Source organism: Malaclemys terrapin, chromosome 15 (assembly GCF_027887155.1).
Source record: "Malaclemys terrapin pileata isolate rMalTer1 chromosome 15, rMalTer1.hap1, whole genome shotgun sequence".
Classification (NCBI taxonomy): Eukaryota; Metazoa; Chordata; order Testudines; family Emydidae; genus Malaclemys; species Malaclemys terrapin.
The window spans coordinates 4246855-4271799 of NC_071519.1; the positions used below are offsets into that span (position 1 = coordinate 4246855).

At 55.0% G+C, this 24945-nt stretch overlaps 1 pseudogene; it reads right to left on the minus strand.

Moving 5' to 3' along the window:
* Window positions 1-4909: 4909 nt before the first annotated feature.
* Window positions 4910-23852, minus strand: LOC128823346 (arachidonate 12-lipoxygenase, 12R-type-like; annotated as a pseudogene).
* Between the last annotated feature and the right edge of the window lie 1093 nt (window positions 23853-24945).

Consider the following 24945-nt stretch of genomic DNA (forward strand, 5'->3'; position numbering starts at 1 on the left):
ATAGAGTATTAGGGTTGGAAGAACCCTCAGGAGATCATCTAGTCCAATCCTCTGCTCAAAGCAGGACCAACCTGTCATGGAGTCACCAGGCAATTCTCTGGAACTGCTCCCTATGAAGCCAGTCAGGACTCTCTGGGAGCCTCCTCTCTCTGAGCAGACCGTCTCCAGGGCAAAAAACTTACACAGTTTCAACCTTCCTGGATCTGACCTCGGAGCATTCAGCATTCCCTTCCACACCGTGCACATCCCACAGCGAGTCCACCCGGGTGGGGTCCTGGGGAAGCCAGAGAGCCCTGCACCCCAACTCCGCAGTCAGACGTGACTCTCAGCCAGTAAAACAGAAGGTTTATTAGACGACAGGAACATAGTCTAAAACAGAGCTTGTAGGTACAGAGAACAGGACCATAGGTGTGCGCACGGGGTGTGCCAGGTGTGCCCAGGCACACCCTAATGCAGGGATGGGCAAATGGCTCCACTCCCCAGTGCGGCAAGCCGCGAGGTCCACGCTCCCAGGCCGGAGCGCCCGGCCAAATGCAGCAAGCCGCTAGCCCCTCCCCTCCCTTCCCCCCTCCCATGGAGCCATGCTGCCATTCGCACTTGGGGGCTAGGCTGCGCACTCCCGCGGGGCAGCGTTTGGCTCCGCAGTGAGGCAGACATGCTCCCTGGCCCCCTGGAGCCATGCCGCTGCGCACACAGCGCTCTGAGGGTCGGGGCTCTGCGGGGAGTCAGACACGCTCCCCCTTCCTCATGGGTCATGCCGCTGCGCGTGCAGCGCTCTGGGGGCTGGGGCTGCGCGCTCTCACGGGGCAGTGTTTGGCTCCACGGGGAGGCTAGGAACCTCATCTCATGGTAAGGAGTCCGTGGCCAGGGGGGTTGGATAAGGGGTGGGGGCAGTCAGGGGACAGGGTGGGTTGGATAGGGGGTGGGATCCCAGGGGCGTGGTCTCTGGAGGGGGCAGTCAGGGAGCAGGGGGGATTGGATTGGGCATGGGAGTCCCGGGGTCTCTCAGGGGGCAGGGGGTGGATAGGGGTCAGGGCAGTCAGGGGACAGGGAGCAAGGAGGGTCCTGGGGGGGTAGTTAGTGGGGGGGTGGTCTCTGGAGGGGTTGGTCAGGGGACAAGGAGCTGGGGGGGTTGGATGAGTCAGGAGTTCTGGGGGGGCTGTCAGGAGGCAGGGGTGTAGAGAGGGGTTGGGGGAGGCAGGGAGCAGGGGGTTGTATGGGTCAGGAGTTCTGGGGATCCTGTCAGGGGGTAGGGATCAGTTGGATAGGTGTGGGAGTCCCGGGGGGGTCTGTCTGGGGGCGGGGGTGTGAATAAGGGTCGGGGCAGTCAGGGGACAGGTAGGGGGTAGGATCCTAGGGGGGCAGTCAGGGGACAAGGAGCAGGGAGGCTTAGATAGGGGGTGGGGTTCTGGGGGACAGTTAGGGGCAGGGGTCCCAGGAGGTGGTAGTCAGGGGACAAGGAGCAAGGGGGGGTTGAGGGAGTGGATGGGGGCTGGACTAGAGCAGGGCAGGGGCAGGGTGGGGCTAGGGCGGTGCTCCCTGGGTGCACACCCTAATGAAATGGGCTGCGCACGCCTATGAATAGGACCCCTCAGTCAGGTCCATATTGGAGGTAGGGAGCCCAGACTAGGGTTACCATATTTAAAAAATAAAAAAAGAGGACACTCCATGGGGCCCTGACCCCGCCCCTTCCCCACCCCCAGCCCTGCCCCTTCCCCACCCCAACTCCGCCCATTCCCGCCCATTCCCCCAAAGTCTCCGCCCTAACCCCCCCCTCCTCCCTCCCAGCCACGCGAAAAGGGCTGCCCATTCGCTACTGGCTTCACGGTGTGCCGGGCGGCCTCCAGACCCTGCGCCCCCGGCCGGCGCTTCCCCAGCACAGGGGCTGCCCGAAGCCGGTAGCGCTGGCTCGGGCAGCTTGGCTCTTAAACAGAGCCGAAGAGTCAGGGGAGGATCAGAGCAGCTGGAGCCCGGGAGGGGAAGTGCCCGGCCTGGGGCGCAGGGTCTGGAGGCTGCCCGGCAAACCATGAAGCCGGTAGCGCTTGGGCTTCGGGCAGCCCCTATGCCTCCGGACCCTGCGCCCCCAGCCAGGCACTTCCCCTCCCAGGCTCCAGCTTTTCTGCTCCTCCCCTGACTCTTCGGCTCTGTTTAAGAGCCAATCTGCCCAAGCCAGCGCTACCGGCTTCAGGCAGCTCCCTTGCCTCCGGACCCTGCGCCGCCGGAGCAGAGCAGCTGAAGCCCGGGAAGGGAAGTGCCCGGCCGGCAGCTTGGGGCCCGGAGGCAAGGGGGCTGCCCGAAGCCGGTAGCGCTGGCTCGGGCAGCTCGGCTCTTAAACAGAGCCGAAGTCTGAGAGGGGAAGAGCAGAGCAGCTGCGGGAGGGGAAGTGCCCGTCCGGTATTTTTCCCGGACATGTTCGGCTTTTTGGCAATTCCCCCCGGACGGGGGTTTGATTACCAAAAAGCCGGACATGTCTGGGAAAAAACGGACGTATGGTAACCCTACGTGACTGGTGCCCAGAGCCGGGGCCGCAGCTCCAGCCCCAGGGGGACGCAAATCCGGACAGTGCCAGCTCCCCGCAATGCGCTGGCGTCCACAACCCCCCCGGGGGCGCCCCCCAGCCCTCCGATGGCTGCAGAGCGGCGCCCAGAGACACCCCCCACCCAAAGGACAGGAGCCCGCGCCCCCCTCCCCTGACGGCTTGCTGCCTCACAGGGGCAGGTTGGTCGCGTCGCAGGGGCCGCTGGGAGTTGTAGTTCTCGGCCGCTCCCCTCTCCTGGCTCTCCCTGGAGCGTTAGGCCCGGCCGGACTACAGCCCCCAGCATGCCCTGGGCAGGAGTCGAGTGTCACACCGAGATGATGTCACAGCGGGCGACCCACACACACAGATTCGGAGATCCTAGCCTCCCTATTTCCCCAGACATGTCTGGCTTTTTGGCAGTTCCCCCCGGACGGGGATTTGGGGACCAAAAAGCCGGACATGTCCGGGGAAATCCGGACATATGGTAACCCATGGTAACCCTAGCCCAGACCCCATGTTTGATGTTCATTCAGTCCTTTGTTCAGAGCTTCAGTTTATAGAAAAGTCCCTCCAGAGGTTTGAAGCAGGATCGAAGACAAGATGGAGATGAGGCAGCTGCCTTTTTTATAGGGTTACCATATTTCAGCAAGCAAAAAAGAGGACAGGAGGAGCCCCGCCCTAGCCCCGCCCGTGCCCCTCCCACTTCCCGCCCCCCCAGAACCCCCAACCCTCCCCCCCGTTCCTTGTCCCCTGACTGCCCCCTCCTGGGACCCCTGCCCCTAACTGCCCCCCAGGACTCCACTCCCTATCTAAGCCTCCCTGCCTCTTGTCCCCTGACTGCCCCAACCCTTATCCACACCCCCACCCCCAGACAGACCCCTGGGACTCCCACGCCCCATCCAACCACTCCCCACCCCCTGACAGCCCCCCCCAGAACTCCCAACCCATCTAAACCCCTCTGCTCCCTGTCCCATTGACTGCTCCAATCCCTCTCCCCACCCCTGCCCCCTGACAGCTCCCCCCCAGAACTCCCAGCCCCCCACCCCCCCGCTCCTTGTCCCCTGACTGCCCCCTCCTGGGACCCCTGCTCCTAACTGCCCTCCAGAACCCCACCCCCTACCTAAGACTCCCTGTTCCTTGTCCCCTGACTGCCCCTTCCTAAGACCCCCCCCAACTGCCCCCCAGGACCCTACCCCCTACCTGTACCCTGACTGCCCAAAACTTTCTCCACTCCCCCCCAAAAGCCCCCCCCTGAACTCCCGACCCCCCCCATTTCTTGACTGCCCCCTCCAGAACCTCCCTGCCCCTTCTCCTGCCCCCTGGCCCCCTTACCCTGCTGCTCAGAACAGGGTGTTGGGCTCTGTGCGAGCTGAGCCGGACACGTGGCTGCGCTCCCCAGCACAACAAAACCCGGTCCCTGGCCCTGCACAGAGCTGCCGGAGCCGGGCTGCAGGGGAGAGCTGCCGGCTCAGAATGCAGGGCGGATCCGGCTCCTCTACAGCTGCTCCAGAGTCCAGCCCGGGACTTTCCTGCAGCCCTCCTAGCCACTCGCTCTGCTCTGCCGGGGGAGGGGGAAAATCCCGGACATTTTGAGTGATTTACAAATTCCCCCCGGACGCTATTTTTAGCACAAAAAGGAGGACATGTCCGGGTAAATCCGGACGAATGGTAACCCTATTTTATAGTCTCCTCCAGGTGTAAGGACACCTCTTTGTTCTTACTGTGGAAAATTACAGCAAAATGGAGTTTGGAGTCACATGGGCAAGTCACATGTCCATGCATGACTCAGTTCTTTACAGAGGGCAGCCATTGCCCACATGCTGTCTTGAATGTCCCCAGGAAGACTTCTTATGTGGACTGGAGTCTTCCAAGGTCCATTGTCAGTTAAGTGTTTCTTGACTGGGCACTTAACTTGCAAATTCCTTTCTCAAGAAGCTGACCAAATGCTTTACCAAGGCTACTTCAGAATTAAAATACATTGATATACAAGTACATAGCCAATATACATAAACTAAAAAAAGATGCATGCATATGGATAGCATAATCATAATCAGCAAACCATAACCTTTTCATAGACACCTTACATGACAACCTTTGTACAATATTTTCTGTAAATATATAACAGTGGTTGCAACAATGATCTATACAGTTACAGGTTATGTCAGTAACATCACACCCCCTCTGCTCTAACCAGCAGATCCCACTTCCCTCCCAGAGCCAGGAGAAGAACCCAGGAGTCCTGGCTCCCAGCCCCCCGTGCTGTACCCCACTAGACAGAATCAGCCATTCAGAGTGGAACCAGTATGTGGTTTATTGCTCCTGGGACAGGATCTCAGGGACAGAGTTGCCAGCAGCCGCAGGGGGCCCGTCCCTGGGGCTCACCGGTCGGGCTCAGATGGATGTGCTGTTCTCGATTTGGTGGGGATCCAGGTAGCGGTAGGGGATGGGCAGGGATTTGTTCCTCTCTTGGATCTCCTGGGAGATCTGGGCCAGGCGCCCCTGGAAGGCTGTGATCAGCCGCTTGGGCTCCTCCTCTGTGAAGTGCTCGTCGGGGTACGTGCCCAGGGATCTCTGCAAGGGAACGGGAGGGGGTGAGCGACAGCACGGAAGGGCTCCCTCACCTTGCGCTGAGATGCAGCCACCTCTGGGACGGGGGCAGTCGTTACACATGGATCCCTCACATGCCCTGGAGCATGGGGCAGGTGTTTAACAGCTGCATAGCAACACTGGGAAGAGTTCAGGCCAGGGAGGGAAGCAGAACCCTGTGGCCAGTTGAAACAACACAGTGGTATTTATGGGTGTTTGAACGGAATCCCCCAAATTGCAGCTGGGCTGAGACACCTGGGTTCATGCTCCAGCTTGTGTGAAATGTCAGCAGGTCCTTATTGTTACCATAAGGGGGGAAGAAGTCTGCTAATTAAAGAGACACTCCCCAGCCACAGTCCAGTGCCCCCTAGCACCACCCTGGGGCCAGGCCTGCCTGCCTGCCAGGTGAGAGTGCCCCCTGCTGATCCCCCCACTCCCTGCCCCACAGCGCCCCCTAGCCCCACCCTGGGGCCAACCCTGCCTGCCAGGGGAGAGTGCCCCCTGCTGCCTATGCCCCACTCCCTGCCCCACAGCGCCCCCTAGCTCCCATATCCTCACCGAGTCCCCTGGCTCACAGCAGAGGACCCAGAGGCTGTAGATGGCGATTCTTGTGCTGTTGACCTCAGGGATGGTGTCCAGGTAACTCTCCAGGGAGGTGGTGCCATTGGACTGGAGCGGCAGGTTCCTCATGGAGGCCGGGAATTTGGGCATCCAGGCTCCTAGCTCATACTGCACCGCAGAGAGACCCCCGCAGTCAGAGCAGCCAGGAACTCCCCCCCAGCCGAACCGGGGACCACCCCAGCCCAGCCGGCATCTCCTCCTCTCCCCGTCAAGGGGGCACAAGCACAGGGAAGGTCTGGCTCAGCCAAGGGATCTGGGCACCCGGGGCTTGGTCAGAGTCTGACCCATGGGCAACGGTTAGGAAAGTCAAGGCGGGGGTTGGGATGCTGAGCGTGGCAATGGGGGAGGGTCCTGGGGGGCTGGGGCACGGTCCTGAGGTGTCCTGGGTCTCACTTGGGTTGGGTGCTGGGTAGGGGATTGGCTGTTAGAGCAGGGTCCTGGAGATTGAGGTGCCAGTGGGGTGGGGTGCAGGGTGGGGATGTTGGTGGCAGGATCCCAGGGCCCAGTGGGTTGCAGGATGGGGGTGTCTGTGGCTGGACCCCAGGGCCCCATGGGGGGCAGGGAATGGGGCCCCGAAGTGCCCAGGCTGGCCTCTCCCTATCTGCCCGTTGTTGAGGGTGGGGTACTGGGCCGAGCAGCAGTAGATCCACATGGTCAGGTACTTGATGAGCTTGGCGATGCTCTGCAGGGACAATGGGAAGCCTGCGGGATGCAGAACAGGCGTCACAGACCTGGACTGGCCCTGCCCTGCTCCATGGCCTTGGGCTGGGACCCCACAGAACCGGGTTTGATGCCTCCCTCTGCTGGAGCCTCCCCCGGGGAGTCGCTCCCCTGCTCCAGGCCTCAGCTCGGCCATGTGCCATCTCCCTGCCCTGCCCGTTCCCATGGTGGGGCCGTTCCCAGTGACCCCACAGCCCCATCCCACCACTGTGACCCAGGCCACCCCGTCTGGGGGTCATGACGCCCATGGACAACTGCTGGGATCTGGCCCCATTGACTCCAGTGGAGAGATGCCCATTGACACCAGCTGGGATCTGGCTGACTGTCATGCAGTCCGGAGATGCCCCCCCAGCCACCCCCGCATAGAGCCCGATGACCAGTGGCTGCAGAGCTCTGGGTTTACATGGGCCCTACCGGACACCTCGTTCCCCAGGAAGCCTTCACGGAAGGTCTCGTCTGCCCAGGCCTGCAGCTCACAGTGGGCCAGGACGTGGGTGTCGCTGTGGTAATAGTGTCTGACGATGCCGGAGACAAAGCTGGAAAGAACAGAGATGTGTCATCTTGGTGGGGCAATGCAGGCCTCATCACTCCCCAGTGCGCCAGCATCACTCAGCCAGCGTCTGCCAACAGCCCAATGCTACCACACACCCTTGCAGGTACCTAGTATCCCCTCGACTTTGCCCTTTCCTAGCTGTGGGAGCATGGCCTGGTGGCTAAGCCGCTGGCCTGAACTCCAGGTGATCCTGGATCTCGTCTACGGCAGAGCTGAACTTTACATTTCAAATTGGACTTGCTCTTGTGGAAGTTAATACATTAAACAAGAGTTGCCATTGACACAAAATGTCTTGGCTTGACTGAAAAACAAGTGTTTTCCATTCACCCCAAATGAGACCTTTTCCAGTTATTTGGTTTTGGGCAAAATTCCCAAAAGTTTGACTTTTCCTCTCCATTTTTGCGTATTTACCAGTTTTCATTCATTTTTCCAAAGCCAACCAATCTACCACACAAAGTAAGTAACGGGGGTTAGGATAAAGGCAGAGGAGGGGATGTGACATATCTATCTTCTGTGTCTACTGTGACACAGGAGGGCCAGGGAGCACTCAGAGAGTGGAAGAGGGGAAGTATATAGGCCCTAGGCTAATGAAGGCGTGGGTTCCTGTAGACTAAGGAGGGTTGCTACAGGTTAATTGGAGCACCTGTACTTAATTAAGGCCCTGTTAGCAACCTAATAAAACCCCCTGTTTCAGGCAGTCAGCGGAGAAGGAGAGAGGACTGGAGCTTGGAGGTGTGCTGTGAGACTTAAAGATCAGAAAACCAGAGTAAGAGACTCCCTCCCCCAGGGTTTAAGGACCGAAGGTACCCCACCCTAGGGGGAAGAGGGTAAGAACCTGCAAGTGTTGAGAGGGGCTGGGGCTCAGAGTAAGGAACAAACCCAGACCCCTCCCACGCTTCCCTTCTTTACCACCTTCCTGGGCTACTAGCAGGGCCCTCGGTGCCCCAAGAGCAGGGGCAAGGAGGGGCATCTTAGCCCCCCACCAAGAAAAGTGCAGGACCCACCATACTACATCAGCCAACTTGTCACATGTAGTGTCAGGAGTGGGATCTCTGTGACGTGAACATAATCGAGGGTGGGTCACAATCACCCTGCCTCAAGATGGAGGGTGTGGTCCAAGCACTGGTGCAAGCCACTGCCGCCCAGCAGGAGGGTACCCGGGTCCAGGCAGCTATCCAACAGGAGGCCATGGGGCTGCAGCAAGAGACCAATCACCTGCTGATGATCCAGGCCACCCAAGATCGGGCCATGCTCCAGGAACTAGTGAACCAGATGAAGGCCCTTGGGACACGGACCATATGGACCAGCTACTGTCTGCAGAAAATGACCCAGCAGGATGATGTGGAGGTGTACCTCTGGGCCTTCAAGAGGACAGCCCTGAGGGAGGCCTGGCCCCGAGTCCAGTGGTCAGGCATTCTCGCCCCATTTTTGTGCGGGGAGGCCCAGAAAGCCTACTATGATATGACCGCAGAGGAGGCAGCAGATTACCCCCCGACTGAAGGTGGAGATCCTAGCCAGGGCAGAGGTAATGTTAGCCTTGTGAGCCCGGAGGTTCTGGCAGTACTGTGAAGGCAAGACATTATGTTCACAACTATGTGACCTAATCCACCTAGCCGAGAAGTGGTTACGCCCGGAGGCTCTCAGCTTGGAGAAAATGATGGAGCTCCTGGTGCTGGACCACTATAAGAGGGGACTACCCTCGGGCCTCTGAGCCTGGGTAGGCCAGAATTACCCCTCCACCTATGATGAACTAGTCACCCTTGTAGAAAGACAACTGGCAGCCCGTGAACTGTTCAAAACCCTGGGAGGTGAAACACAGCGTTTCAGGAAACCAGTCCCGACCCCGAGGCCCTGGATCATCGAGAACTCCAGAAAGCCATAGCTGGAAGAACAGGCACCAAGGAGCAGCCTGAGGCCCCAAAGGGACCTGGGGGCCCGTGGGAGAGGGTTGGGGGAGCGTGTCAGAGGGCCCAAGACAGAGGGCAACCTCCAGAATGAGATATCGCTGTTATGAGTGTGGGGAGTTGGGGCATATAGCAGCCCAGTGCCCCAACAGGGAGGAGCCCATGCAATGTAATCTGGGGGATCCCAGGGACCAATGTGGCCTTATCAGCCTGGTGTAGGTTGCGACGGCCCAACATGAGTACACCAGGCCAGTAAAGATGAACGGCATCCGGACCATAGCTTTGGTGGCCTCTGGGAATGCTGACACATTGGTCTCAGGGAAGTTAGTGGGACAAGGCCAACTGAGCCGGGCCAAGATCACCAGAGTGACATGTATCCACGGCACAGTAAATTTCTACCCCACAATTCCAACACGGATTGAGATCCAGGGAAATACTACCAATATGATTGCAGGGGTGGTCCCCAAGCTCCCTACCCGGTCTTAATTGGCAGGGACTTTCCTGCATTCGAGAGCCTACTCCCCCCCCCATTGAGTTAAGGGAGGGAAATAAACCCTGAGCAGAGTTTGAGGTGCCCATGGATGACCCTACCACAATTTTTGCTGGGTTCCCCCAGAGTTATTTTCACACCCCCCCCGGGAAATCCCGGAAATCCAGATGGGAAAGGAGGGCAGACAAAAGATTAGGAACCAGGATCTTGCCAGCAAACCAAAGAGCTGCCCTGGTTGGGAGGAAGCTCCGTGGAGACCCAGAGATGGCCCCCAGCACTAGAGGAAGCACCCCAAAAGAAGGAGGGGAGCCCAGGTCAATAGAATCAGGTCAGATCAGTCCCACACACAAATGTTTTGAGCAGGACCAAGCCGATGACCCACTGTATGCAAACATGAGGGAGGAGGTAGTAGAGGTAAATGGCGTGCCAGTAGAAGGGAAAACCAAAGGCACAGGGCCATACTATATAATCAAGCAGGATCTGTTGTACCAGGTAGTGCTCTTGGTGCCACGGAAGCACACAAGGGCTGTATTAGAATTAGCTCACAGTCGTCTGTTTGGGGACATTTAGGAGCAGACAAGACCCTGGATAGAGTCCTAAGAAGGTTCTACTGGCTGGGGATATGGGCAGAAGTCCAACACTATTGCACCTCCTGCCCAGAGTGCCAGCTGCATAGTCCCCGACCTCAGTTACGGGCCCTGTTGGTACCCTTGTGTTGTGGTCAAAGACACCCATGCAATGATTTTAGTTCAAAGACTCAAGCCTGAGGCCAGTTTATTGACATATAGTCCGAAGACTGACACCCCGAGGGCCGCTCGCAGGCGGGCTTTTATTTCGTCAAACCGCAAACGAAGTACAAACAATGTGTCATGAGTTAAGAAATTAGGGTCGGGGTCAGTTCCCCCCCAGGTACCTTCCTCATTTTTCTGAGAATTGGATGTTTATTTGGGTAGAGGGGCGCTTGGTGGCTTTCCCCAGGGGTGGTACTTGGCACCAGTTTGGGTACATTTCTCAAGACGCATGTTATTTTCCGGGGTCTTTTGGTTAAAGATTGGGGGGGGGGTTCCATGGGATGCCTAAAGAGGATCTATGATTGGCTATTTTTGCAGATAGCTGGAATCACGGAGTGGGTCACAGATCACCCAAAGGAGAAGCTGCATGAGTCAAGAAATTGCGTTTAGCTAAAGTTACCTATTGCTTCACACAAGTGGTTATTCTATTTCATTAGTTATGAACATAGTTCATTAGTGCTGCTGCTGGGGCTTTTCTTCTATTCTTTCCCTCCTTGCCCCCCCCCCCGGTCATGACCCTTGACCGAGTTTGGCAGGGAAAAGTCTAGTCTAGTTCAGGCCCTGGCCTGGGCCCTGGCCTGTACTGCTTTCTGTAAGGGTAGTTAGCATAACAGATCCCTGGTGGGGGGTTTATTTTGGGGCCTTCAGATTCACAGCTCTGGCTATTGAAAAGAAGGCCCCCCTGCTCTATTTCCCCACAATTTCCCTCCTCTGATGCCCTATAGGCATCACTACTATCATTAAACCAAGGGATCTAGGGGTTATAGTGGACCACAAGCTAAATATGAGTCAACAGTGTTATGCTGTTGCAAAAAAAGCAAACATGATTCTGGGATGTATTAACAGGTGTGTTGTGAGCAAGACACGAGAAGTCATTCTTCCGCTCTACTCTGCTGTGGTTAGGCCTCAGCTGGAGTATTGTGTCCAGTTCTGGGCACCGCACTTTAAAAAAGATGTGGAGAAATTGGAAAGGGTCCAGAGAAGAGCAACAAGAATGATTAAAGGTCTTGAGAACATGACCTATGAAGGAAGGCTGAAAGAATTGGGTTTGTTTAGTTTGGAAAAGAGAAAACTGAGAGGGGACATGATAGCAGTTTTCAGGTATTTAAAAGGGTGTCATAAGGAGGAGAGAGAGAACTTGTTCACCTTAGCCTCTAAGGATAGAACAAGAAGCAATGGGTTTAAACTGCAGCAAGGGAGGTCTAGGTTGGACATTAGGAAAAAGTTCCTAACTGTCAGGGTGGTTAAACACTGGAATAAATTGCCTAGGGAGGTTGTGGAATCTCCATCTCTGGAGATATTCAAGAGTAGGTTAGATAAATGTCTATCAGGGATGGTCTAGACAGTATTTGGTCCTGCCATGTGGGCAGGGGACTGGACTCGATGACCTCTCGAGATTCCTTCCAGTCCTAGAATCTATGAATCTATGAATCTATAAACATCCAGTGGGATGAGAAAATTGCTTGATCTAAATGCAAAAAGAAGAACAGGAGTACTTGTGGCACCTTAGAGACTAACAAATTTATTAGAGCATAAGCTTTCGTGGACTACAGCCCACTTCTTCGGATGCATATATAAGAAGTGGGCTGTAGTCCACGAAAGCTTATGCTCTAATAAATTTGTTAGTCTCTAAGGTGCCACAAGTACTCCTGTTCTTCTTTTTGCGGATACAGACTAACACGGCTGTTACTCTGAAACTTGATCTAAATGCTGCCTAGTGCAATAAGGTTTAAGATTTAGACTGTGCACTGGCCTTTTATTTTCTTTGGTAACTGTTTCTAACCTCTTATGCCTACCACGTATAATCACTAAAAAAAAAACTATCTTTCTGTAGTTAATAAACCTGTTTTATATTTTACCTAAAACACTTTGGTTTGGTTGAAGTGCTCAGGAAATCTCTGGTACAAAGACTGGTGCATGTCCCCTCCACATTGAGGGAGGGGCAGACTGGGTAATAAACGAAAACTGGTAAGGCTTCATGGCTCCATGTCTAGTTGGCAGCCGGTATCAAGTGGAGTGCCCCAAGGATCGGTCCTGGGGCCGCTTTTGTTCAATATCTTCATTAATGATCTGGAGGATGGCATGGACTGCACTCTCAGCAAGTTTGAAGATGAGACTAAACTGGTAGGAGTTGTAGATACGTTGGAGGGTAGGGATAGGATACAGAGGGACCTAGACAAATTAGAGGATTGGACCAAAAGAAACCTGATGAGGTTCAACAAGGACAAGTGCAGAGTCCTGCACTTAGGACAGAAGAATCCCATGCACTGCTACAGACTAGGGACCGAATAGCTATGCAGAAGTGCTGCAGAAAAGGACCTAGGGGTTACAGTGGATGAGAAGCTGGATATGAGTCGACAGTGTGCCCTTGTTGCCAAGAAGGCTAACGGCATTTTGGGCGGTATAAGTAGGAGTGTTGCCAGCAGATCGAGGGATGTGATCTTTCCCCTCTATTCGACATTGGTGAGGCCTCATCTGGAGTACTGTGTCCAATTTTGTGCCCCACACTACAAGAAGGATGTGGAAAAATTGGAAAGAGTCCAGTGGAGGGCAACAAAAATGATTAGGGGTCTGGAGCACATGACTTATGAGGAGAGGCTGAGGGAACTGGGATTGTTTAGTTTGCAGAAGAGAAGAATGGGGGGGGGGGGGATTTGATAGCTGCTTTCAACTATCTGAAAAGGGGTTCCAAAGAGGATAGAGCTAGACTGTTCTCAGTGGTAGCAGATGACAGAACAAGGAGTAATGGTCTCAAGTTGCAGTGGGGGAGGTTTAGGTTGGATACTAGGAAAAAAACTTTTTCACTAGGAGGGTGGTGAAGCACTGGAATGGGTTCCCTAGGGAGGTGGTAGAATCTCCTTCCTTAGAGGTTTTTAAGGTCAGGCTTGACAAAGCCCTGGCTGGGATGATTTAGTTGGGAATTGGTCCTGCTTTGAGCAGGGGGTTGGACTAGATGACCTCCTGAGGTCCCTTCCAACCCTGATATTCGAGGATTCTATGGTATAGTTCTGGTGTGCAAGGTTGGAGAGAATTGGCTGGTGCCCTAGAATCATAGAATCTATCCTCTTTGGAACCCCTTTTCAGATAGTTGAAAGCAGCTATCAAATCCCCCCTCATTCTTCTCTTCTGCAAACTAAACAATCCCAGTTCCCTCAGCCTCTCCTCATAAGTCATGTGCTCCAGACCCCTAATCATTTTTGTTGCCCTCCACTGGACTCTTTCCAATTTTTCCACATCCTTCTTGTAGTGTGGGGCCCAAAACTGGACACAGTATTCCAGATGAGGCCTCACCAATGTCGAATAAAGGGGAACGATCACGTTCCTCGATCTGCTGGCAATGCCCCTACTTATACAGCCCAAAATGCCGTTAGCCTTCTTGGCAACAAGGGCACACTGTTGACTCATATCCAGCTTCTTGTCCACTGTGACCCCTAGGTCCTTTTCAGCAGAACTGCTACCTAGCCATTCGGTCCCTAGTCTGTAGCAGTGCATGGGATTCTTCCGTCCTAAGTGCAGGACTCTGCACTTGTCCTTGTTGAACCTCATCAGGTTTTTTTCTGCCCAATCCTCTAATTTGTCTAGGTCTCTCTGTATCCGATCCCTACCCTCTAGTGTATCTACCACGCCTCCTAGTTTAGTGTCATCTGCAAACTTGCTGAGAGTGCAGTCCACACCATCCTCCAGATCATTAATAAAGATATTAAACAAAACCGGCCCCAGGACCGACCCTTGGGGCACTCCACTTGAAACCGGCTGCCAACTAGACATGGAGCCATTGATCACTACCCGTTGAGCCCGACGATCTAGCCAGCTTTCTATCCACCTTACAGTCCATTCATCCAGCCCATACTTCTTTAACTTGGTGGCAAGAATACTGTGGGAGACAGTATCAAAAGCTTTGCTAAAGTCAAGAAATAACACATCCACTGCTTTCCCCTCATCCACAGAGCCAGTTATCTCATCATAGAAGGCAATTAGGTTAGTCAGGCACGACTTCCCCTTCGTGAATCCATGCTGACTGTTCCTGATCACTTTCCTTTCCTCTAAATGTTTCATAATTGATTCCTTGAGGACCTGCTCCATAATTTTTCCAGGGACTGAGGTGAGGCTGACTGGCCTGTAGTTCCCCGGATCCTCCTTCTTCCCTTTTTTAAAGATGGGCACTACATTAGCCTTTTTCCAGTCATCTGGGACCTCCCCCGATCGCCATGAGTTTTCAAAAATAATGGCTAATGGCTCTGCAATCTCACCCGCCAACTCCTTTAGCACCCTCGGATGCAGCGCATCCGGCCCCATGGACTTGTGCACGTACCTCCTCTTGGACAGCTCCCAGGCAAACTCCTGCTGTTAGCCTCTGCTGTTCGCCGCTCAGCTGGTTCGCTGCTGACTGCCCTTATATACCAGTCAGGCCCACTCAAGGCCCACCAACACAGCCCCCCTAATGCAGCACTTAGCGTACCTCCTCTTGGACAGCTCCCAGGCAAACTCCTGCTGTTAGCCTCTGCTGTTCGCCGCTCAGCTGGTTCGCTGCTGACTGCCCTTATATACCAGTCAGGCCCACTCAAGGCCCACCTGGAACAAAGCACTCCCAATTCACACTTTTCAAACAAACAAGCAAGCAATCAAGCACACGGTCAAACTGACCAACTGTCCCAGCAGCAGGCACTCAGATACTCACCAACACAGCCCCCCTAATGCAGCACTTAGCGTACCTCCTCTTGGACAACTCCCAGGCAAACTCCTGCTGTTAGCCTCTGCTGTTCGCCGCTCAGCTGGTTCGCTGCTGACTGCCCTTATATACCAGTCAGGCCCACTCAAGGCCCACCTGGAACAAAGCACTCCCAATTCACACTTTTCAAACAAACAAGCAAGCAATCAAGCACACGGTCAAACTGACCAACTGTCCCAGCAGCAGGCACTCAGATACTCACCAACACAGCCCCCCTAATGCAGCACTTAGCGTACCTCCTCTTGGACAGCTCCCAGGCAAACTCCTGCTGTTAGCCTCTGCTGTTCGCCGCTCAGCTGGTTCGCTGCTGACTGCCCTTATATACCAGTCAGGCCCACTCAAGGCCCACCTGGAACAAAGCACTCCCAATTCACACTTTTCAAACAAACAAGCAAGCAATCAAGCACACGGTCAAACTGACCAACTGTCCCAGCAGCAGGCACTCAGATACTCACCAACACAGCCCCCCTAATGCAGCACTTAGCGTACCTCCTCTTGGACAGCTCCCAGGCAAACTCCTGCTGTTAGCCTCTGCTGTTCGCCGCTCAGCTGGTTCGCTGCTGACTGCCCTTATATACCAGTCAGGCCCACTCAAGGCCCACCAACACAGCCCCCCTAATGCAGCACTTAGCGTACCTCCTCTTGGACAGCTCCCAGGCAAACTCCTGCTGTTAGCCTCTGCTGTTCGCCGCTCAGCTGGTTCGCTGCTGACTGCCCTTATATACCAGTCAGGCCCACTCAAGGCCCACCAACACAGCCCCCCTAATGCAGCACTTAGCGTACCTCCTCTTGGACAGCTCCCAGGCAAACTCCTGCTGTTAGCCTCTGCTGTTCGCCGCTCAGCTGGTTCGCTGCTGACTGCCCTTATATACCAGTCAGGCCCACTCAAGGCCCACCAACACAGCCCCCCTAATGCAGCACTTAGCGTACCTCCTCTTGGACAGCTCCCAGGCAAACTCCTGCTGTTAGCCTCTGCTGTTCGCCGCCCTCCTCTGTGTGATTCATGAGTGGCTCAAGGACCATTCATGCAATCTAGCTGGGTGTGGGGGCAGGTGTCCTTGAAAAAGAGCCATTTGGGGAATTCCAGTTTTTTTTAACTTAGAATTCTTTATGTGTCAGGAAAGCCGTGTTTCCAAGAAACTCTGAGACGGTTGGAATTTTCCACATGCCATCTGCTTCCTCGCCATCCTCTGCCCCTCTGCCCCGGCTCCTGCTCCTTACTGCTCAATGGCCAACCAGATCTTCAACCCATCATCCCTGTAGTAGTAATTGGGAATGCAGTCAACCCCGCGCTCTTGGATGTCATCAGGGAAGCAGAGGGAGGCATAGGACAGACAGGACATGCCCTTGGCCATCAGCACCTTGGTCCTCTCGATCCCCGAGCCCTGGGAGGGGACCTGAAGCAGAGCCTTCAACCTCTGAGCCACTGGGCTGGGGAGCGGGTTAGAATGAAATACCGTCATAATCTATTTCAGCGCAATATGACAACTGACAATATGCCCCGTGACAAATGTGTGATGCGTTCCTAAAGTGCGACGCCCCCCTCCCCCCCAGTTCTCCAGCTCAGGTCTCACCAGGGCCCGACAATGGTTTTACTCACAACACTCCCATTAATACAGCCTAGAATGATATTAGCTTTTTTTCCAACTGCATCTCATTGTTGTCTTATATCTCATTGTTGTCTTGTATACCACTGTAACTCCCAGATCCTTTTAAGTGGTACAACCCCCCGGCAGCCAGTTATGTCCCATTGTGCAGGTGGGCATTGGATTTTTCCTTCCTCAGTGGTGCACTTTGCCCTTGTCTTCACTGAATTTCAGCTTGCCGATTTCAGACCAAATTTGCGAGCTGTCACAGTCACTTTGAGTTCTAATCCTGCCCTGTAGCAATGTGGGACTCACCCCTGAGGTGCCTCCTTTTGGTCTCTTCCGGGAATTATCTCATCCAGCCTCCAGAGCGCCCTCTGCAGCCCGGAGTCCCACTGCCACTTGGCCCGTGTCCCTCCCGGACCCGGTGCCCCGTTATCTGGTGTGCTGCCCCCTGGCCGTACACCCCTCAGTCTTGGGGTCTCCCTTCCCCAGGGAACCCCCACCCACTATTCCCACCTCGCGTCATTATAAGGCTACTGCCAGTCATTGTCTAGCCCCTGCGCCCTGGGGCAGACTGCAGTATCAGCCTACTCATCACTGGCAAGGTTGGGTTTGGACCTGCTGCCTTTGCCTACCCCTGGGCTGCCCTCTGCAACCCCCAGTACCTGTTGGCCTTATGCTAGGCCGCAGCCTGGGGCTTTCCAGGCTGGAGCTCCCCAGCTCCTCTGCCTTTCCCCAGCCCTGCTCTACTCAGGTACTCTGCTCAGGTCCCTGCAGCCAGGTCCCTCCCTCTCAGAAGCCAGAGGGAGTCTGCTGAGCTCCTGGCTCCCAGCCTCTTATATAGGATGAGCTGAGGAATGATTGGGGCATGGCCCAGCTGCAGCTGCTTCCTCAATCAGCCTAGGAACTGCTCCCCCCTCCAACAGCCCTCTCTCAGGGCTGTTTAAAACCCCTCAGAGCAGGAGCGGGTGACCACCTCACTACATGCCCGTTGAAGTGCTTGCAACCCCTCCTGCCTTGGTGTCAGCCGCAAAGTTTATCAACAAACTCTCCACTCCGTTATCCGAGTCATTCATGACAATATTGAATAGTGCCGAACCAGGCCTGACCTCTTGTGGGACCCCACTAGATTCCCTGTTTGACAGTGGACCATTGAGAACCACTCTTGGCGTCTGGTCTTTCAACCACCCATAGTAATTCCGTCCAGCCCAAATTTCCCTCGTTTGCACGTGGGATGTGTTGAAAGACTAAAATCAAGATATATCACGTCTACTGCTTCTCCCCAGCCACTAGGCCAGCAACACTGTCCAAGAAGGCAATTAGGTTGGTTTGGCATGATTTGTTCTTGACAAATCCATGTGAGCCCTTCCTTCTAACCCTATGATCCTCTGGGCACATATTGATTGTTTAATAATTTGTTCCAGTATCTTCCAGTTAGACTGACTGGTTTGTAATTCCTTGGGTCCTCTTTGTTCTTCTTTTTGAAGGCAGATGCCGTGTTTGCCCTTCTCCAGCCCGCTGGGACCTCACCCGTCCTCCAGGAGTTCTCGAAGTTAATTGCTAACAGTACTGACGAGCTGAAAGCAGAGGCGGCATCCGCAGAGCCATAGGATGCAAACACTGGGACTAACTGAGATGGAGGCTGGCCCGAAGGATCTGCTCTCCGGGAGGTTCCTGATGTGGTTTTCACAGAGAGACAATATGGGAAGAGAGCTTCATGGGTTCCAGGTGAGGTTGGTACCTCAGGTGACAGGCGCATTTTACTCCCAAGTACAAGGCTTGAGGGGGGGGGAGTGGGGGCTAATGGTTAGAGCGGGGGCAGCAGGGAGCCAGGACTCCTGGGTTCTGTCCCCAGCTATGGGAGGCGAGCGGTGTCTAATGGTTACAGAAGAAGGGGCTGGGAGCCAGGACTTCTGGGTTCTCTCCCCGGCTCTGGGAGGAGAGCAGGGTCCAGTGCCCCTGACCGTGGCTTCTTCTCACCCTTTCGATATTCCCTCCATGTCCGAGTAGCAGGGTCCTGCCCATGACATTGATGTGCAGCGTGTAGCAGGTGTGCGGCAGCAGCAGCTAGGGAGGCGAAGAGACACAGGGTTGGGTGAGGGCAAGCAGGGAGCCACCCCCCACCCTCACCCCTACCCTTATCCAGGGGGGCAAGGACCCGGCCCCTCCGAGAAACCAGCGGTGGCTCCTTCTCCCCTGTCATCCACGAGGTCGGGGAGGTGCTAGACCGCAGTGGGTAGAACGTGGCCACCCGCTCTTCTCTCCCGCACATCTGGGCACAGCTGGCCCCCAGGGCGCCTGTTGGCCCTGCCCCTCTGGGGCGGTGGACCAGCCCCGCTCTCACCTTGAAGAGCGAGTGGCACATGGGCTGCTGGCGCAGGGTGGCCAGGGCAAAGGCCTTGTCGACCAGGTGGGTGAGCAGCAGGTGGCTCATGGCCTCATACACCAGGACGTCGGCATAGAGCACCCAGGTCTTGGCCAGGATCCAGTCCCACTCAGAGTTGCTGGGCAAGAAGATGGGGCTGGCGGGGCCTGGGCACTGGCTGAGCTGCGGGAGGCAAGGGAGAGACACAGGAAGGCTGGGGGGATGGATTGGCACAAAGTGTGTGAATCCTGCTGCTTCCCCCAGGGGAGCCCAGGGTCTGGAACCCGGCTGCCAGGATGAGGGGACATGACGGTGCCGCAAATCCAGTGTTAGAAAGAGGACACAGAGCTGGGGTGTGTGTACACACACAACTGGGCACACACACATAGCTGGGGGTGCATATACACACAACTGGGCACACGCATGCACACACAGAAGGGTGTGGGGGGATAAGGGAGCCAGGACTCCTGGTTTCTCTCCCCAGCTCTGGGAGGGCACTGGGGTCTGGCAGTTAGAGCAGTGGGGCTGGGAGCCAGGACTCCTGGGTTCTCTCCCTGGGGCAGTCCCTTAGACGGCAATGCCCAGCCCTGGGACTGTGTAGGGGTGGGGGCTGCTTGGGGGTCCCGCTAGGCAGCATGTCGGGGCACCAGGGGCTGTTACCTGAATGGCCACGGGGATGAGCTCCCCAGAGGGCTGCAGGTGCAGCAGCCAGAGGGGCGCGGCGATGTACTGCTGGTAGCCGTTGATCCTGTTGGCCGGGACGCCCTCCAGGATTTTATAGTCAGCGAGGAAGACGTTCCCCTTCTGCAAGGCACAGGGAGAGCAGAGCAGAGTGTGGTGGCCAGTGGGGACCAGCGCACCTGGGGTGCAGAGCAGAGACCCCAGGGTGTGGGGGAAAGCTGGGATGTCAGCACTGCGAGCTTCCCCACAGCAGTGCCCTCTCCCAGCGTTGTGAGCTTCCATGTAGCCGAGCCTCTCCCAGTGCCATGAGCTTCCCCACAGCAGTGCCCTCTCCCCGTGCTGTGAGCTTCCCCAAGGAAGTGCCCTGGGACTAGCCCCTGGAGCCGAGTGGCCAGTGTGAGCGCAGTCACTGGCTCTGGAGTAGGGCCAGCTGGACACCTCTGACCCATGGCTGCTCATGCCCAGAGCGACGCTGGGGAGGGAGCCAAAGCGAGAGCTCAGACCGTGGCCGAGGCCCCCCAGCGGTGTCGCTGGCACCCCACTTACCTCCAGCTCATCCTGCAGGCTGGTGCTCTCCCCCAGGGGGGAGGCCACCATGATCGGCGTGATGGGGAAGTTGCGGGGTGGACCCCGTTCAGGAATTGGTACCTGAAGAACGTGTCCTCTCACCAGTGCGCCCGCACGTACTCTGGGGGGGTACGGGCAGGGCAGCTGCGGGGTTAACGGGCTGGGACTCAAGGGAGCCGGGTTCGAGTCCTGCCCTGGGCGTCTGGGACAGTTTTCGGCATCTCTCAGGGCCACCGCCTCCCCCCGCTGGAAAAGGGTCCAACATGAGTGGGGCCCAATCTCAGTGGGGATCTAGGAAGCACCTGGCACAAGGGGGTCCCTGAGCATAGTCGGGGGGATCTGGGCAGGGCCTGCCACAAGCAGTGCTGGGTTCTGTAGCCGCTTGCATCACACCCATCCCTATCACCCTGCTCTGTGCATGGGGGCTCTAGTAGGCCCAGGCGAGCGGGGCTTGGGGTGGGGGTGCGGGGTCACCCACCTGTGATTGGGGTCTTGTTGAAGCAGAAAACCTTGCTGATGTCGTCCAGCTTCACCCAGGAGTCGGTGCAGCTCAGGAAATCCTTCAGCTGCAGCTCCACCTTCCTGGGGGGGCAGAGAGACATATGAGAGCCCTTTCTCCCCCCGAGCATAACAAATAGGGGCCCCCTTTCTTCCCCTCAGAGATACACTGGTGGCAAAGTGGAGCCACGCTCAGGGCAGGTGCCCCGTCAGAGCGATGGGCTCAGGCTCTCGGCAGACTCAGGCAGCTGCATTGGTTACACCTGGGTTTTCAAGTTCTTCTCCCCTACTACAAGGACTAGAGTGAGTAGTATGGGATGAAGGGTATATGGGGATGCATAGATAGACAGATAGATTGATGGGTTGGGATGGAGAGAATGAGAGAGAGAGAATGGATGTGTATGGTAATAGATAGAGTTAGGTTATAGAGTAGGGTGAGGGATAAGGGCTAGGGTAAAGAGCAGGGTTGGGGGTTAGTCCCTGGGGCTGGGCCTTGGGGGCTGGGCTGCACACACACATCCCTCCCACACCGCAGGAAGGTGGATGTCTTGCTGAAGGGTCAGAGTTAAGGTTATAGAAAGGCTTTAGGCTACACGGTTGGGTTAGGGCTAGGGAAGGACTATAGGGTATAGGCAGAGTGAGAGAAAGAATATGGGTTATGGCTTACTGTAGGATTAGGGAAAGGAGATAGTACAGGGTTAGAGCTAGGGTTTGGGTTTAGTCTCTGGGAATGACCGGGGCTGTGGGGGCTGGCAGTCACACATTGACCCCGTGCTCGAGGAAGGGGAAGGTCTTGATGAAGGGTTGGGGTTACTGTGTCGGGTTAGTGTATAGGATTAGGGTTAGTGTATAGGCTTGTGTATAGGGTTATGATTAATGTACAGGCTTAGGGTTACTCTATTGTGTTTTGTATGGGGATATGGTTAATGTAGGGTTGTGTATTGGGTTGTGTATTGGGTTAGGGTTACTGTATAGAGTTTTTTATAGGGGTATGCTTAGTGTATAGAGTTAGGGTTACTGTGTAGGGTTGTGTATAGGGTTAGGGTTAGTGTATAGGGATGTGTATAGGGTTAGGGTTAGTGTATAGGGTTAGGGTTAGTGTATAGGGATGTGTATAGGGTTAGGGTTAGTGTATAGGGTTAGGGTTAGTGTATAGGGTTAGGGTTAGTGTATAGGGTTAGGGTTAGTGTATAGGGATGTGTATAGGGTTAGGGTTAGTGTATAGGGTTAGGGTTAGTGTATAGGGTTAGGGTTAGTGTATAGGGATGTGTATAGGGTTAGGGTTAGTGTATAGGGTTGTGTATGGGGTACAGGGTTAGTGTATAGGGTTAGGGTTAGTGTATAGGGATGTGTATGGGGTACAGGGTTAGTGTATAGGGTTAGGGTTAGTGTATAGGGTTGTGTATGGGGTACAGGGTTAGTGTATAGGGTTAGGGTTAGTGTATAGGGTTGTGTATGGGGTACAGGGTTAGTGTATAGGGTTAGGGTTAGTGTATAGGGATGTGTATGGGGTACAGGGTTAGTGTATAGGGTTAGGGTTAGTGTATAGGGTTGTGTATGGGGTACAGGGTTAGTGTATAGGGTTAGGGTTAGTGTATAGGGTTGTGTATGGGGTACAGGGTTAGTGTATAGGGTTAGGGTTAGTGTATAGGGTTGTGTATGGGGTACAGGGTTAGTGTATAGGGTTAGGGTTAGTGTATAGGGATGTGTATGGGGTACAGGGTTAGTGTATAGGGTTAGGGTTAGTGTATAGGGTTGTGTATGGGGTACAGGGTTAGTGTATAGGGTTAGGGTTAGTGTATAGGGTTGTGTATGGGGTACAGGGTTAGTGTACAGGTTTAGGGTTAGTGTATAGGGATGTGTATAGGGTTAGGGTTAGTGTATAGGGTTCCACTGCAAAATCCTACCTCAGCGCCTCTTCGTGGTGCAACGGTGACCCTGGCCGTCTGACAACTATGGTAGCGGAGTGTATGCCCTGGTAGGTCTAACCATGCTACAGAGGTGTCAGACTATCCAGTCCAAGGAGGGGGATTGCTCTATCAAAGGAAAGAGTGTTTTTCCTTCTCTTTAGAGGTTGAAGGCTAGCTACGCTTGAGGAGGTACGTATGCCTGCCCACCTAGCCAGTTAACGGCTAAAACAACACGAGTAAAGGGTCTTAGTTCCCTGCATGTCATCAAACCGTTCTTCGGTGGTGGAGTGGAAATTGAGCGACGAGAGATTGCTAAAAATGTCAGGTGCTAGACCAACATGGAAAAGGACAACCCTCGCTGTGTGTACTGTCAGAGAAAAACAGAGTTCTCACTCTTTTGGTTGGGTACAGCAAAGTCCGATACTTTTTTTCTCAAGCAATTGCGTAGAGGGAGAGAGTGCACTAGGACACAGGGTCTCCCCATCCTAGGCAGGTCTCTCCCAGGTAAACAATTACAGCAAGCATTTATACCTTTTGTTACAGACAATAATGAGCAACAGCTGCATTTTGTTTATACATAGATCATCCTGATAACTTATTTTTCTCACTTATTTAGACTCTAATCTACATTCCATATTATCTACACAAGGTCACAACAACTTCTCACACAGTTCTTTCCCACTCGCCTCACACAATCCTCGCTTCTACAGATCTCGCGTTATTAGGGTTACAGTTAGCCTGACTCTTGCTAACAAACTGTCATGCATTGCATCCCCTTCCTGTCAGTTCTTTCTCTGCTTCCACAGTACTTACAATTGTAGGTCGCTGGCGAGAGAGGAAACGTTAAACCATCTGATGGAGGAGAAGAAAAGGATAAAATGCGATATCCTCGGTATCTACAAAACCCGATGAAAGAAGGAGTTGGAAGTCAACTGGAAGGATGGAAGCACTGTGAGGCTTGGAAAGGGAGACGGTGCTAGAAACGTTGGAGGAGTCGGATTTATCGTCAGTAAGGATTGGGTTTCGAAAGTCATATCATGCCAGCTAATATCATCAGGTTCTCAGTTTATAGGGTGGGTGCAGGACTGTCCCTGCGGAGCGAGTGCCTTGTCCCCCTGGAGGTGGATGGGAGGAAGGTCAATGGATACTGGGATACGGGCACTGAGGTGATGCTGGCCCGGCCCGAGGTGGTGGCCCCAGATTGGGTAGTCCCCAACACCTACCTAACCCTGACGGGTGTGGGCAGGATCCCATTCAAGGTGCCCGTGGTGAGGGTACATCTGAAATGGGGGGCCGAGGAGGGCCCCAAGGACATGGGGTGCACCACCATTTGCCCATTGAGGTGTTGATGCGGGGGACCTAGAGGATTGGCCAACCAATCCCCAGAACGCCCTAGTCATCACCCATAGCCAGAGCCGGCGAGGGGTACTACGCCCTGACCTCAGGGAGGGTACCTCACCGGAGGCGCAGGCCCTACCCTGGTGGGGAGGGAGTCCCCAGGGACAAGGCGCAGAGGGGCTGTGGCTTCACACCCAGCCAGTGAGAAGGAGCAGGTCCCCATCCCTTCCCCAGCTGCTGAGTTCCAGGCAGAGTTACAGAAAGATCCCTCCTTGCAGAAGCTAAGGGACCTGGCTGGCCTCAGTGCAGCACATACCATGGGGAGAGGTTGCCAGGAGAGGTTCCTGTGGGAAAAGGGGTTCCTGTACCAAGAATGGGCTCCCCCAGGGGAAGTGGAGTCATGGGGGATCTGGAGGCAGCTGATGGCCCCCCAGAAGTATTGCCGCAAGCTACTATACCTAGCCCATGACACCCCCCCAGGACACCAGGGAATCCGGTGCACCAGGCAGAGGCTGCTACAGAACCTTTAGTGGCCTGGAGTCTTTACTACAGTTCAACAGTACTGCTGATCCTGTGACCCCTGTCAGAGGGTGCGGAAGGCCTGGGACAAGGGGGAAATGGCTTTGAGAGCTCTGCCCATTATAGAGGAGCCTTTCCAGTGGTGGCTATGGACATAGTGGGGCCTCTCAGCAAGATGACCCGGTCGGAGAAGAAATATATTCTGGTGGTGGTATATTTCGCTACCCCGAGGCAGTGGCCTTGTCTTCCGTGGCAGATGCACTGCTGACCATTTTCAGCCGAGTGGGGTTCCCCAAGGAAGTCTTGACAGACAAAGGATCCAACTTCATGTCAGCCCTGCTCTGGTGCTTGTGGGAGAAATGTGGGATCTGGCATATCTGGGCTTCAGCATACCACCCCCAATCCAACGGGCTGGTGGAGAGGTTCAGTGGAACAATGGAAGATGATGCTGAAAACCTTTATGAACCAGCACCCGCAGGATTGGGACAAGTACTTACCACACCTGCTGTTCGCTACAGGGAAGTGCCCCAAGAGTCTACCGGGTTTTCGCCTTTCGAACTATTATA